The sequence below is a fragment of the Phaenicophaeus curvirostris genome, chromosome 6 (genome assembly GCF_032191515.1).
Source record: "Phaenicophaeus curvirostris isolate KB17595 chromosome 6, BPBGC_Pcur_1.0, whole genome shotgun sequence".
In the NCBI taxonomy this organism is placed as follows: Eukaryota; Metazoa; Chordata; class Aves; order Cuculiformes; family Cuculidae; genus Phaenicophaeus; species Phaenicophaeus curvirostris.
Window position 1 is genome coordinate 2,665,623 of NC_091397.1, and position 13,015 is coordinate 2,678,637.

Consider the following 13,015-nt stretch of genomic DNA (forward strand, 5'->3'; position numbering starts at 1 on the left):
CATTAATCTGAAATAAAATCTCTCTCCCACTAGAATAGTGGCACTATAGAAAGTTAATACTAAAATAGCTATTCTGGTCACATTTGCCATGAAGACAAGTCCTAAGGAGATGTAAAACTGGCAACACAGACCTTAGCTTCATATCCCCTGTAGTGCATTTCTCAAAGAATGTCTATTGTCTTGCTTGCCTCTGACTGAGAGATGATAAAACCGAGGAGCTGAGGGGAGCACAGAAAGGAAAAGCTCTGCTATGTAGAGACTATTGCGTGTTGCATGGGAAATCTGGGCTCTTTTCTGGCACACATATTTCAATTCCCTCCTTTTGTTTACAGGACCATTTCATGTAGCATAACACAGCACTGCCCTTGCCAAGCAGCCCAACCTCTCCAGTCATTTCCCTGCCAAAATCACAAGACCTGTTTAAAAATCATGACATCTTAGAAATAGTTCATGCTGGATTCATGTGATTTATTTTCTGATTTCTGAGTCCTTGCGGGGATTGTTCTCAAACCTGGTGCTGAGTACTAAAAATCCAGGGAAGAAGGTCTGTTTCTTTTCAACTAATTTCGCATGTGGCTGAGAAAAGAAACGCTAGGAAAAGTCTGGATATAAAAGTTCTGCAGCGTAATCATAAATTACCATAAGCAAGAAAAAGAATCAGCCAAAAGGTATTAATAACTCAAGATTGCACACAAAGATATACAGTGAGGTATAATCATATTTTCTCATCCTGATGTTGATTTAGGTAGAGGAGGCACCTTTTATAATTCATGTCTGCTGAAAAAAAACATATGCAAGAGTCTTTGAATGAAACTGTTAAACTTGTTCTACTGTTATATAGAGTCTTTTTGGTTTTTACATTACAAGAAGCAAAACACGCATCACAATGGTGTCAGTGGAAGCTCTACAAACTCTTGCTTTAATGATTACCCATTAATGATGACACTATGATTTGCACCAAAACCAAAAATCATCTGTCAAATCATCTTCTGTGAATTGTCATCCTTAACCAGTGTGGGCTTCAGGAAAGCAGTCAGAGGCTCTGCGCATGGGGCACACACTAAAGTATAATTTATCCCAGCAAAATTCAGAAGCCATCCAAAAGGAAAAAATATTTGTTTGCATGGAAGTACAGTTGAATAATTTCTGGCTGGGAATTATTTGCGTGCAGACTACTCACACGTGAAAAAGAAAAAGCCAGATTCGTTGGCTTATTTTCTGCTGGTCTGGGTCTGCCAAGCATCTCTTGTTGTACTTGCAATTTTCCTGTCATCTTTGCCATTATATTCTGTTTATCCAGAACAGTCCTTGTGCATGTGAGTAGCTCTCTCAGTTTTAGTAGAAAATTTATATGAGTAAAGATTACGTGTGGCAAGGCAGCCAGAAAAAGATCTGATCTTCTTGTTATCACCAGGCAGGGACCTTTCATTTTTAAATTGTTAATAAAGGGACGTGTGCACCACCAGCAACCACCACCCACCTATTTAACAAACTTAACTGTGAAATTGGATCCTTCCCATTTAGCCTGGATTTGCCTTTGATGCAGTTCCAGAGCTTAGGTTGGCTTATTTGCCTTTAATTTCTAATCCAGGCATATAGCCAAGTTCAGGACACATTGTCTCCTGTATTACAATATCTTCAGCACTGGCTGTAGTAGTTACATGAGCATCCTACAGCTCAAGAACAGCCCTAATGGATCAGACCAAAAATTCCCTGAGCCCCCAGCTTGTTTCCAATAGCAGACAAACAGGATAGTTGGAGGTGACCATAAAAAACCAGGACAACGAGAAGGACACCTTCTCCCACTGACCTTCTTCATCCTATCTTCAGGCTTATGAAGAAGAAGGCTTGGTATGACCAGTATGAGCTATGTTCTTGAGTAGTTTTGCTCCATCAAACCCTGTTGTGTCAGTCACCCCTGATTAGCCCCATCCAGGTGTTCATTCTTCATCCTGATCTCAGATGCGCTGCGAGGGGGTGCTGAGGAGTGGCTGTGTGTTCAGGAGGGGAGGTCATGGAAGGGAAAGCCACGGGGTTCCTGACAGAGCAGTGTGTGCTCTCTTGCTTATCCACAGGAGGCGTCTGTTCAGCAAGGTACAAGTGGCATTTCTTTATGATGCCTATAAACAGACAGAGAAGGATCCAGACACCGGCCTCATTCGTAGTAATGAAGATCAGGCTAGGCTAACTAGGAAAAGGTGCGTAAGACCATGAGCTAACTTCTGTAGGATCTCCAGGATATGGTAATGCTATGCCTTAGAAGGGAATATTCTTACCATTTGACCTGAAAGATCTAAGTGTGTTTTTACAGCTGAAAAGGGCCAGGAGCAGCTTTACTCAAAGGTGGTGCAAGTGTTTTTCTGGGACAGTGCACCATGATCTCAGATGGAAAGCATGATGATGCTTTGTCCTTCCCAGAAGCAGACAAGAGGAAACATCATAGGGTGGGATGGGGAATAAATATCTTCTCCAAAGTAAGGTAATCAACAGCTTCTCTGTATCTGGCTCACCACAAGATGTTTTAGTGTCTTGTATTGTAGTGTAATATCCACCTACGCTGGTGGTGATTCAGCTGTGAGATCCTTCACCACTAGCAACCTCAGCGCACATCCTCTGTTCCTCTCCCGCTGTTGCAGGTGATTCAAGCAAGCAGGGGTAGACTTGTCTTCTTGAGGAGTGTCAGGAGAACAAAAAGAGTCCTTGCGCACCTCCTTCCCAAGCCAGAGTTATGCCAGGAACAGAGAGAGACAACTCTATCCCTGGGAGTGCACACACAGAAAAAAAAAAAGCCCAACTCAAGAAAATACCAAAACACTGCAACACCTCCCTCCTCCGGCTGGCAAGGGAGCCCTGGATACCTCCGCCTTTCCCTCAGTTTAGAACATCTCAGGCTTCCTGACTGAACTTGGCTGAGGTCTGAAAACATGAATAAGCTTCCCCTGTCTGAAAGCCAACTGGCAAGGATGCCTTGGATGGGACCCTCCATTTGTTACGGGAAAAACGGCTGATCCAGTTCTCCTTGTTCAGCGGCGCGCTGCTGGTCGGGAAATAAAGACAGAGGGTCTGTTTGTAACACTGAACACACAATCCTTTCCAGCCTCAAAGACACTGAGGCGGCAGAAAATCTACCCTATTCACCAAGATGACCTAATTCTGTTGTCAATAGGTTAGAGTGGAGCAAAGTTGAGGGAGAATATCCTGATTAGAGGGATCACCCACAATAGGGACAGTGAGTGCCCTTTTGTCCCTTAATTTTCACCCGCGTAGCCTGCTACCGGGCTTGTGATCAATATATAACTTGGTGTGTTACAGGTTTGCCTCTGCCTAACTCTGCTGGTGTCAACTTCATACGAGGAGCAGACCCAGCACTGCACTTTATCACCCCTCCTTGGTGCCACCTGGTTGGTATGGAGGAGGGGGGTTGAAATTTTTTATCCCTTCTCCTTCTTCTTCTCCATCCCTAAGAAAGCTCTGAAAAGACAGCAGTGGCTTTGCCTTCCATGCACAAAGGAGCCGTGGCCATGGGCTTTCATCCGCCCTGCAAAGATGGGGTACAGCCAAGCTCCCCATGGTCAGCAGCTCTGCAACCTGGAGAGACCTGCAGTCCAGCCAGGTTTGATGCCCATGCTATGAATGGGGGGGGAGCCTTTTCATCCCATCACTGAGACAATGCTGCTCCTTGTCGTGTTTAGGATCGGCACACGCAGCAGAGAAAGAGCTGAGAAAAGATATAGTTCACAAATGGAAAGCTGCGTTGTCCCTAAATAAAACAGGAGAGTGATTGCTTGTCTGTATCTACCTTGATGGATTGAGGATGGACAGACAGACAGACATTTCTTTTTTGCTCTTTAATGAAAAGACAATCCACCAGTTAAATACTTGGCCAAATTTAAAATGTATAGACATTTTAAAACATGGTGCATTATACACCCAGTCCATTAAACAACACATTAATGATTTATTTATCACCAGTAAGTGTTAAAAATTGAATCTGGAAAGAAAATATTTCCCTTTCCTCTTCCCTTCTCTGGTGGTGACTGTTAATAAATGATTTAATTACCCATTTTACATCCTGTTTAAAAACGAAGGGGCATTTCTGATAACGGATGCCCCTCTGGCTGACTGGCAAGGAAAGGGAGAATGTATGAGTTATATAAATGTATTTCAGAGGACTGCCAACAAAAAGAGGGAGAGGGACAGAAAGAGAGAGGGAGAGAAGAAGAGGAGGAGGAGGAGAAGGGGGGAAGAGAAAAAAAAAAAAAAAAAGAACCTGAAAGGATTAGAAATGAAAAAGAAGGTATTTTGTGCTGAGCTAAATATTATTTTGTTTCGATTGAAAGGGTTAAGAAAACAAAGACAGAGTTGACAATTTCTCCCGACTGGAAGCTGGGAATGGCCCACGGTGGCACAATGCTATTATTCTTGCATGGGCCCATTCTCACTGGATTTTCCACAAAATCTTTAATAATTTGATTCTTTTCAGCCTCAGCAGCCAGCTGAGCTCTTTAAGAAACAGTAACAAAAACCCAGAGAAAAACCCACTACTGAGAGGGGAGCTTTGGCGGAGAGCTGAGCTGAAGCCGATTAGTTTGGCCTGAATAGAGCCAGCCGGGTCCTCGAGCTCTTGCTCAGCCTGGAGTCCTCTGTTTCATTCATTGCAGTACAATATCACCACCAGAGCCCAGGCCTAGACACTAAATTACACTATTATAAAACTAGATTGATACACAAACTTTCCCTCCCAGGCTGAGTAGGGGACTTTTTCAACAATGTGGGGTTTTTTTGGTGGGGTTTTTTTTTTTTTTTTTGGAGGGGGGAGCTCGGGGTCTATTCAGGCGTTTTGAAGTATCGCCATTCATATCGAGCATATCAATTCTTAATGGTGCCACACACACAAATTGCAAACACGGGAGATACAATCCTCTGGGTTCCTCCCCGGGGGGAGGGCTGTAGGCATTCGGCAGAGGCTTGCAGGGGTTTTGTTGGGGTTATCTCCCCGAAGCCCCAGCAGGACGGGAGCCTTTCATTGGCTGGGGGCAGCTGGCATTGTCCCCAAGAATTCACGTCGGAGCGGTGACGAGTCTCTGTCATGAAGTGGGAAACGCAGACATTTGCCCTCATCTGGATGTCCCAGAGCATCTCCTCTTCCCAGTCCTTGCATCCTCCAGATGCCCTCCTTGGACAAGCAACAGATGCACTTTCTAGATCAGTATTTTTGAGAGAGAAAATAGAAAAAAGATATAATTCTCGAGATTCCTTTTAGGGACCCTCCTTTTTCATTTTGAAACGCAAGTCTGGATTTGGCTACGCATTTTCCCAAAGACCATTGCAAAGACTCCCAAGAGTGGATTTGCAAGGTTGACTCTGTTACAGGTGCACGGTGTGTCTTTTAACCACACCAAACCACACCAGCTCAGGATGGCAAAATGTGAAGCAATCCCACAGTCCTTTCCTGCCCTGACACAAACCCTCCTACAGCTGCTTGTTTTCCCATTGAAAAATACTAAATCTCCCTTAGAAGAGACAAAGGTCCTCAGCAAGGAGTCCTCAACATTATCACCTCCTTCTTCAGCCTGGAGGAAACCTCCACGTTGAAACACATTGCTCATTTCAAGCCCTAAAATGTAAAACTAGAAACATCACTTTGATAAAAAAACAAGTTTGAGGAGGGGAGATGATGAGCTGATTCTGGAAGAAAGAAGATTTATCAGAAAACATGCTACTTCAATGCATCCCCACCCCATGCAACCTCATCCCATAGACAACTCCTGCAAAAGACCATCTGAACATACAAGACCCAATATTGTGCATGGAGAGATTTGCATAAGCCTCTCTATATTCATTTTCCGGTATATTTTTGGATGGGAGCTGCATGTCTCCGAGCATTCTTGTGATTAATCTTTCCTTGGGATGGGTCTGTGTTCATCCCTGCTTAGGCTGGATTTTTTTCTTGCCATCACTGCCACAATGTTTATTCAAGAACATGCCATTAAAAACAAAAAAAGGAGGAAGGACAGGATTTTTGCTGATTTTGCCTGGGAAAAATGAGAGGAAAAAAATCCTCTATTTCCTTCCCTGTGCTGGCACTTGTGGAATTTATTTTGCCCAACTTTTTCATTTCTTTTCTGAAAGAAAATCAGTGGAAACAATCTCCCTCTCGCTGCCTCCAAATCTCAAGCTCCCCAAACGCTCTGAATATATTAAAGGCAACACAAAAAGAGCAGCAACCCAACATGCAAATTAAATTAAAACTCATTCTCCGCAAGAGGGAAATAAACAAACAAACAAAGCCCCCACAGCTTATATACACAAAAAGAGAAGAGACTTAACAGTTCTGAGGAATTTGGACTGGTTTCAATAGCTTTTCTGAATGGGAACTGTTACATGACATCAGCATCAATCCTAATATCCCTTATTTCTGGAAAGGAGAGCTTTTCGCAAATCGTTCATTAAGTAGAAAGTATTTTGAGTAGTTTTCACTTAGCGTATTTTGGATGTTGCAGAGAGGCCATAAAAAACATCAAGAGAGGGAGCCTTGGCGTTTGTTATCAACGCTATCTTCATCATTTCGAAACATTAGGGAGGCAAATTTGGTACACAGCTGCACCAGATTTCTAGCTTCACAAACCCTCTAATTAAGATGGCACGATTACGAGGCGACGGCAGCACAACAGAACCCGTGGTTCGCTCACCGGTGTTGGGATCCTATAGCTTTGTACTGTCGTGCGTGTGTCTGTGGGGAGGTTTTATCATGGCCTGTATGGCTGGGAGTGATACGTAAAACTGAATTAGGGCAGAAGGAATAATTAGCATTGCAGCACATGGAGGAATGACCCTAAAACATCTGAAAGCTGTGACTGCTTGCAGAGAGAAACAAAGGAGCCCGAGAAGAGAAGAAAGCAGCAATTAGAAAGGAGAGAATGAGCTGGGGTGTTGAACTACAGATCTGCAAATGGACACAAATTGTCCTGACTTGTTTTTTTCCCCTGCTTTCCTCAAAGGGTTGGTAGTTTAGGGAAAGTCATATAGCAAGGATTATATCATCCCTGCAAATCCAAGGGCTGGAATTCAAGCTTTGCATTTTAAGGCCAGTGTAGGTTCTTGGATGTTAATTAAATTCTGATATTTACCAAGACTGATGAAATCACTTTGTGGCATAATTTTGTAAGAACAGTGCTGTTGGGTGATGGTTGGGTTGGATGATCTTAGAGGTCTTTTCCAACCTTAATTTTTCTATAATTCTACGATTCTATCAAATAAATGCCTGTGAAGTAACCACACATTGTCTTTCCATCACATGGGTTTTCGACACAGCACAATGGCAAATTTCTTCTCATAATCAGACATTCCACGCACTCCGATGTCTCTCTGATATCAAGGTAAAAATCATGCCTAGCAAAAGAGATGCCTGAGAAGCAGTTCATCATCTGTTTGGCAGATGTGTGAGCTTCCAGCCCAAAGAGAAAGCAGCATCGCTCCATCAACAGGCTGGCTCCAAATCAAACGCACAAGGCAGCTTCCTCAGGTGACAGACAAGGAAGTTGAGAGCAGCACCTTGGCTCTCAAAGAATAAACCCTGACATGGAAAACAGCTGCACCGGTTCTCTGATAGCAGAGCTGACATCCAGCCTGGGCCATTTCCAACCTGCCAAAAAGAAATCTTGTACTTCAGGGGGGAAGAGGAAAGGAGAGAAAGCAGGAGACAGGCAGTAGATTGTGTTGGCGTTGCTGGCTTGTCTTAGGGTAGGTACCCAAAAAGACTCCAGAAAAAGGAGGAAAATAACAACCCTTGTGATTTCTGGTCATCCCTAACTTTATATGGTGTCTATTGGGTATGACAATTCTCTTGGTTTTTGCTACCAAAATATCCATTAGCAAGCAAGTCCCAAGCTAACACCAACCCCACCTTAGAGAAAGCCACCAGTGGGAACCAACATGCATGAGAACAATGTGGGACTGATGTAAACCAAAGGGTTTGAGTCTCCAAAGGAAAGCCGTGAGGAACTACGGAGAGCCCCTGCAGGGGACAGGATACGGAGCAGGAACATCTCAGGTTGCTCAATCCCCACCAATCTCTGACACGGGACTTTGCTGGCGAGGCACCATCACAGCAAGTTGGATGACTGCCCAGAGAGGAAATATGGGGACTATTGTGGAGATGCGGCTCAAGCCTGGGGTCCAGGGAGGTTATTCTCCCTCTGGACTCAGCACTGGTGAGACCGCTCCTCAAATCCTGTGTTCAGTTCTGGGCCCCTCACCACAAGAAGGATGTTGAGGCTCTGGAGCGAGTCCAGAGAAGAGCAACAAAGCTGGTGAAGGGGCTGGAGAACAGGCCTTATGAGGAACGGCTGAGAGAGCTGGGGGTGTTTAGCCTGGAGAAGAGGAGGCTGAGGGGAGACCTCATTGCTCTCTACAACTACCTGAGAGGAGGTTGTGGAGAGGAGGGAGCTGGGCTCTTCTCCCAAGGGACAGGGGACAGGACAAGAGGGAATGGCCTCAAGCTCCACCAGGGGAGGGTCAGGCTGGACATTAGGAAAAAAAATTTCACAGAAAGGGTCATTGGGCACTGGCAGAGGCTGCCCGGGGAGGTGGTTGAGTCACCTTCCCTGGAGGTGTTTAAGGCATGGGTGGACAAGGTGCTGACGGACATGGTTTAGTGTTTGATAGGAATGGTTGGACTCGATGATCCGGTGGGTCTCTTCCAACCTGGTGATTCTATGATTCCATATGCGTAAATAGTGCCAAAGTCCTCAGCCACCCCTCTTCACCCCAGCTCCCCTCTCCTTGCAATGACATTTACAGCATGGCCATCCCTCCAAGGACAACCTATGGGAGTAAGAACGTTCAAGCTTCAGAGATGCTCCCATGCAAGGTGGCTGTCTAGATTTATCCTTGTTGTGTAAAATTAGGGTTCATTGTTAAACATGCCTACTTCACCTCCCTGTAGCTTGAAACATGAGCATTTTTGAGCCATCCAGTTTTGTTTGAGCAGACCTTTAGATGGTTTTATTATTCCTCTAAATCTTATTTACCTTTTCGTTCCTCCTTCTCCTGTTTTTCTTCCTTTGTTTATGATAGCACAGCAACGTCCTGCTGCAAGGAGTTCTCAGATGAGGACATTAGACAACAGCTGTGCATGGCTTGCGTTAAGCTTGCATCCCTTGTTTTCAACCTGACTAGAACCCAGGTGAACCATTCTCAGCACAAATGTTTGTCGTACCAGTGTTGGCATCTCTCCTTTGCAGTACAGATGCTTGCTTTACCCAAGCACCTTTTACAGAGCTGCAGTACCACATCAAGCTGGATCTTGCCTCACACAAAAGTCTTCATGACCCCTTAATCTCCAAGAGGTTGATAGAGTTAAGTGAAGGGCAGAATCAGGCCCTGGGGTACTGGATGGTCCTGTCTAGGCACTGAGACCTCTTGTGTGGCTCCTGGACCAAGCCCAGCTGAGGTCCCAGACTGTTTCTTCACACCATCATCCCCACATCCCTACAATTCCTTTCTTTGCTGCATTTTATGGCATTTCCTAACATGTTTTTTCTTGCATTGCATTTCTCAAGGAAGGCTGTCTGATGAGCAGCAAATCACTATTAATTCCTCAGGTATTCGCTGTAATACAATTAACACACTGCATGCCATGTCCCAGGCTGCACTTCCCAAAGAGCCCCCCCAGTCCCCATCTGTCACCACCATCTCTGTCATGGTGACCAAAACTCAGCCCATGGACCAAAAAATGCATAAGAGAGGGATCTTCTCCTCTCCAGGCAGAGAGTCAAGAAAGACCATTCATCTCTGCTGGACGTGGATATTCAGAAACCCTGTTAAGAGTCCATTCTCTTTTTTTCCCAGGTTTTTAGATGACAGAGGCCCTGACTTCACATTCACCAAATCAACTATCTTGCATTGCACCCAGTAGGAAGCATCTAACCCAGCTGGAGGGTCTTCCATCTAAATGGTAGCAGGTAATCAAGGGCAAAAGTAAAGTGCTTGTTTCTTTTCTGTGGAAGCCAATGTAGTTAGAGGAGTGACACTGCCAAGATTTTCTCCAAGCCCAAACTGCCCCTTGCTAGCTTGAGATCTGCCTTGTCCAAGTCAGAAAACCACCCCTTTAAGGATGTAAAAAATGTAAAAAATAGGATTTTTTACAGTTCTTCACCACTGCTGGACTGGCTCTTTCCTACAAGGTGTAAGATGTCTGTAGGAAATGTGTTGAGGTTTTCCTAAGGAGGACATTTTCATGGGAGTTTTCTTAGCACCGCAGAGAGATTTTTTTCCCCCTGCAAATCACTGCAAGGGCCTTTGGTGTCTCAGCCTGCCACAGCACCAGAGCAGGGAGGCTGGGTGGTGCTGTCAGGAGAGGAAGAGGTGAGAAGTAGGAAGAATCATGGAGACAGTGGTTGGAAGAGACCCTTGGATGTCATCCTGTCCTTCCCCCTCACAGGGGGATTCTATGGTTTACACCTAGGTGCCTGGTTGATAAATCAGGAGCCACAAGACAATCTAGGATCCCTCCAATCCAATATCCACTAATACATCAACAACAGTTCAACAGTAAGGAGGAAAACGAGCTCCTGGCCCCTGACTTTGTTCACAGACGAGCTGTCCTCAGCTCAGCATCTCTGCAGCTCATCATGCACCTTATCTTGAGCTGTACCACTGCAAACCAAAGGAAAATGGGGTTTGTCAGCACTGTCTGTCTGCGATCTGCCTAATGGGGAGCCTGCCCCAATCCTGGATATCATCTGCTGCAGCTAAAGGTGGAGAAAGTCCCTGGGAGGAACTGGAAAGACCCAGAGGATATGAGACTACCACCTCCTCAGCAATGTAGATTTGCTCCAGCATCCCAGGGAAAAAGGCCAGCCTCGGGATAAAGGGGCTTGTTGACTTTTAACACCACCAGTCTTGGGGGGGAGGAAGCAGAGAATCAAACCCAGAGGAGGAAAACAAGAGGTTTACAGCCTGCCTTGAAAAGACCTGAAAAAAAGAGTGACATTCTTGGCTCCCCTCACACCTATTAGCCTAGGAAATGGTGCCCGATCTCCGCTGAGACCTGACTGAGACCAAAGGCAAGTCAACCTGTTAGCAGGTACTTGAGAGAGGGGCTGCTGGCTGGATTGGGCTGGAGGCGTGAGAAGCCCCCCCCCAGTTCAGGTTTCCTAATGACCATATAAAAGGGTTGAGGGCAGCTTGCAGGGCAATCAGCTCCCCCCAACGCATCCCACAGACAAAACCCCATGGCCATAATGCTGCTCTCCCCCTGCCAAGGCGAACAGCTCAGAGGGACAGCGTTCCTGCATATCTATACATCCCTACTGCTGTGGCAGGGGCAATTTGAACTGTTTTCCCAAGCTGGGGATGTTCCTCCCATATGTCACACTCCAGGTCGAATAATTCCACCTTTGATGTTGGTGAGCGCCACATCATGCAGGGGCTGAGATGTCCAACCAGGAGCTGTCAGGGCAGCAGCACCCCAGATATATGTCCCCAGACAAAGCAAACCCAAACCTGCAAGGTTCGCAGTGAAATTCCTCTTGCTTTCCTGCAGACAAGCTCAGGTTGCGCATTGGTATTTCTTGCAGTGAAAACAAGAGCCCAGCAAAGTTACTTTTCCCTCAGACATCACCTTTTTCCAACCCACATCCCAGATCCTGAAATGAATTACAAGGTTGCATCAGTTTAACTGGTGGGTTTGGTTTTCTTTCATTTTATTTTGTAGGGAAAAAAAATCTGTCCGTAGACAGTCAAAAGGAAATGGAAATGTTTTATTTCGGCATTTCCAAAGGGAGAGGTATAGTTTCTGATCTTCAACATATCTCAGTGCCATTTTTGTTATAAAAGCTATTTTTTTCAACGTTATAAACAAATATTTTTTCTGAAGGCAAGGGTTTAAAATGCCTAACAAATTGAACCAGCTTTGTCTCCGTAAGTTTAAGCCATTCTAAACCATTCTATGACTCTATGATCTGCAGATCCTTCCATGTCCTAGAGGTCACAGGGGCATTGGAAAGGCCTGTCAAATGGCTAGAGGACCAACCTCTCTCTCATCCTTTTCTAGGTTTCCATCCTCAACCCTTTCTCAAGTCAGACTATTTAACCTGATTTTTCTTCTTTTTTTGGCTTTGAGTCATTTCCAGCATTCTCACAATGGTTGACGTTCTTGTCCTTCATTTTCAACCATTCCCTCTCCCATTTCCTATGAAAAGGGGCAAAATAACACACCTTAAGCTTCCCTCAAGATTCCTGTTCAAGTCTGTGCATTCATACAGCTCCACTGAGCGCTCAGACCCCTGAATTTGGACACAAAAGGTCAAGAAACAGAGTCAGGGGACACTAAGGTGGTTCTTAAATGACAGTTCAGATGGAATGTCTCAGCCCAGTTAGCACCTCTCCTCAGACCTGCTAAGGATCCCTGAAGACCTCCCCTTTCCCAGTTACCCATACATACAGAATCATAGAATTATAGAATGATTTGGGCTGGAAGGAACCTCAATGACCATTTAGTTCCAACCTCTGCCATGGGCAGGCACACTTTCCAGTAGGTCAGGTTGCTCAAAGCCTCATCCAGCCTGGCCTTCAGCACCTCCAGGGATGGGGCATCCATGACTTTTCTGGGCAACCTGTGCCAGTGCTTCACCCCCATTACAGTCAAAAGTTTCTTCCTAATATCTCAACTACATTTCCCCTCTTTCAGCTTAGAACTGGTCCCCTTCATCCTATCCCTATACTCCCTGATAGGACATATTTTGCCTTCTTTTCTCCTTCCTCAGTCACTTCAGCTCTGGAAATGGAAAGAAGTTCATCTGCACAATCAGATCCCTTGACTTTCAAATCCCCTGGCTTTGTTTCTTGTGATAGCCAACAAGCAATACTTTCTTCTCGGGAATCATAGAATCATAGAATCATAGAATCATCAGGTTGGAAAATACCCACTGGATCATCAAGTCCAACCATTCCTATCAAACACTAAACCATGTCCCTTAAACACCTCCAGGGAAGGTGAATCAACCACCTC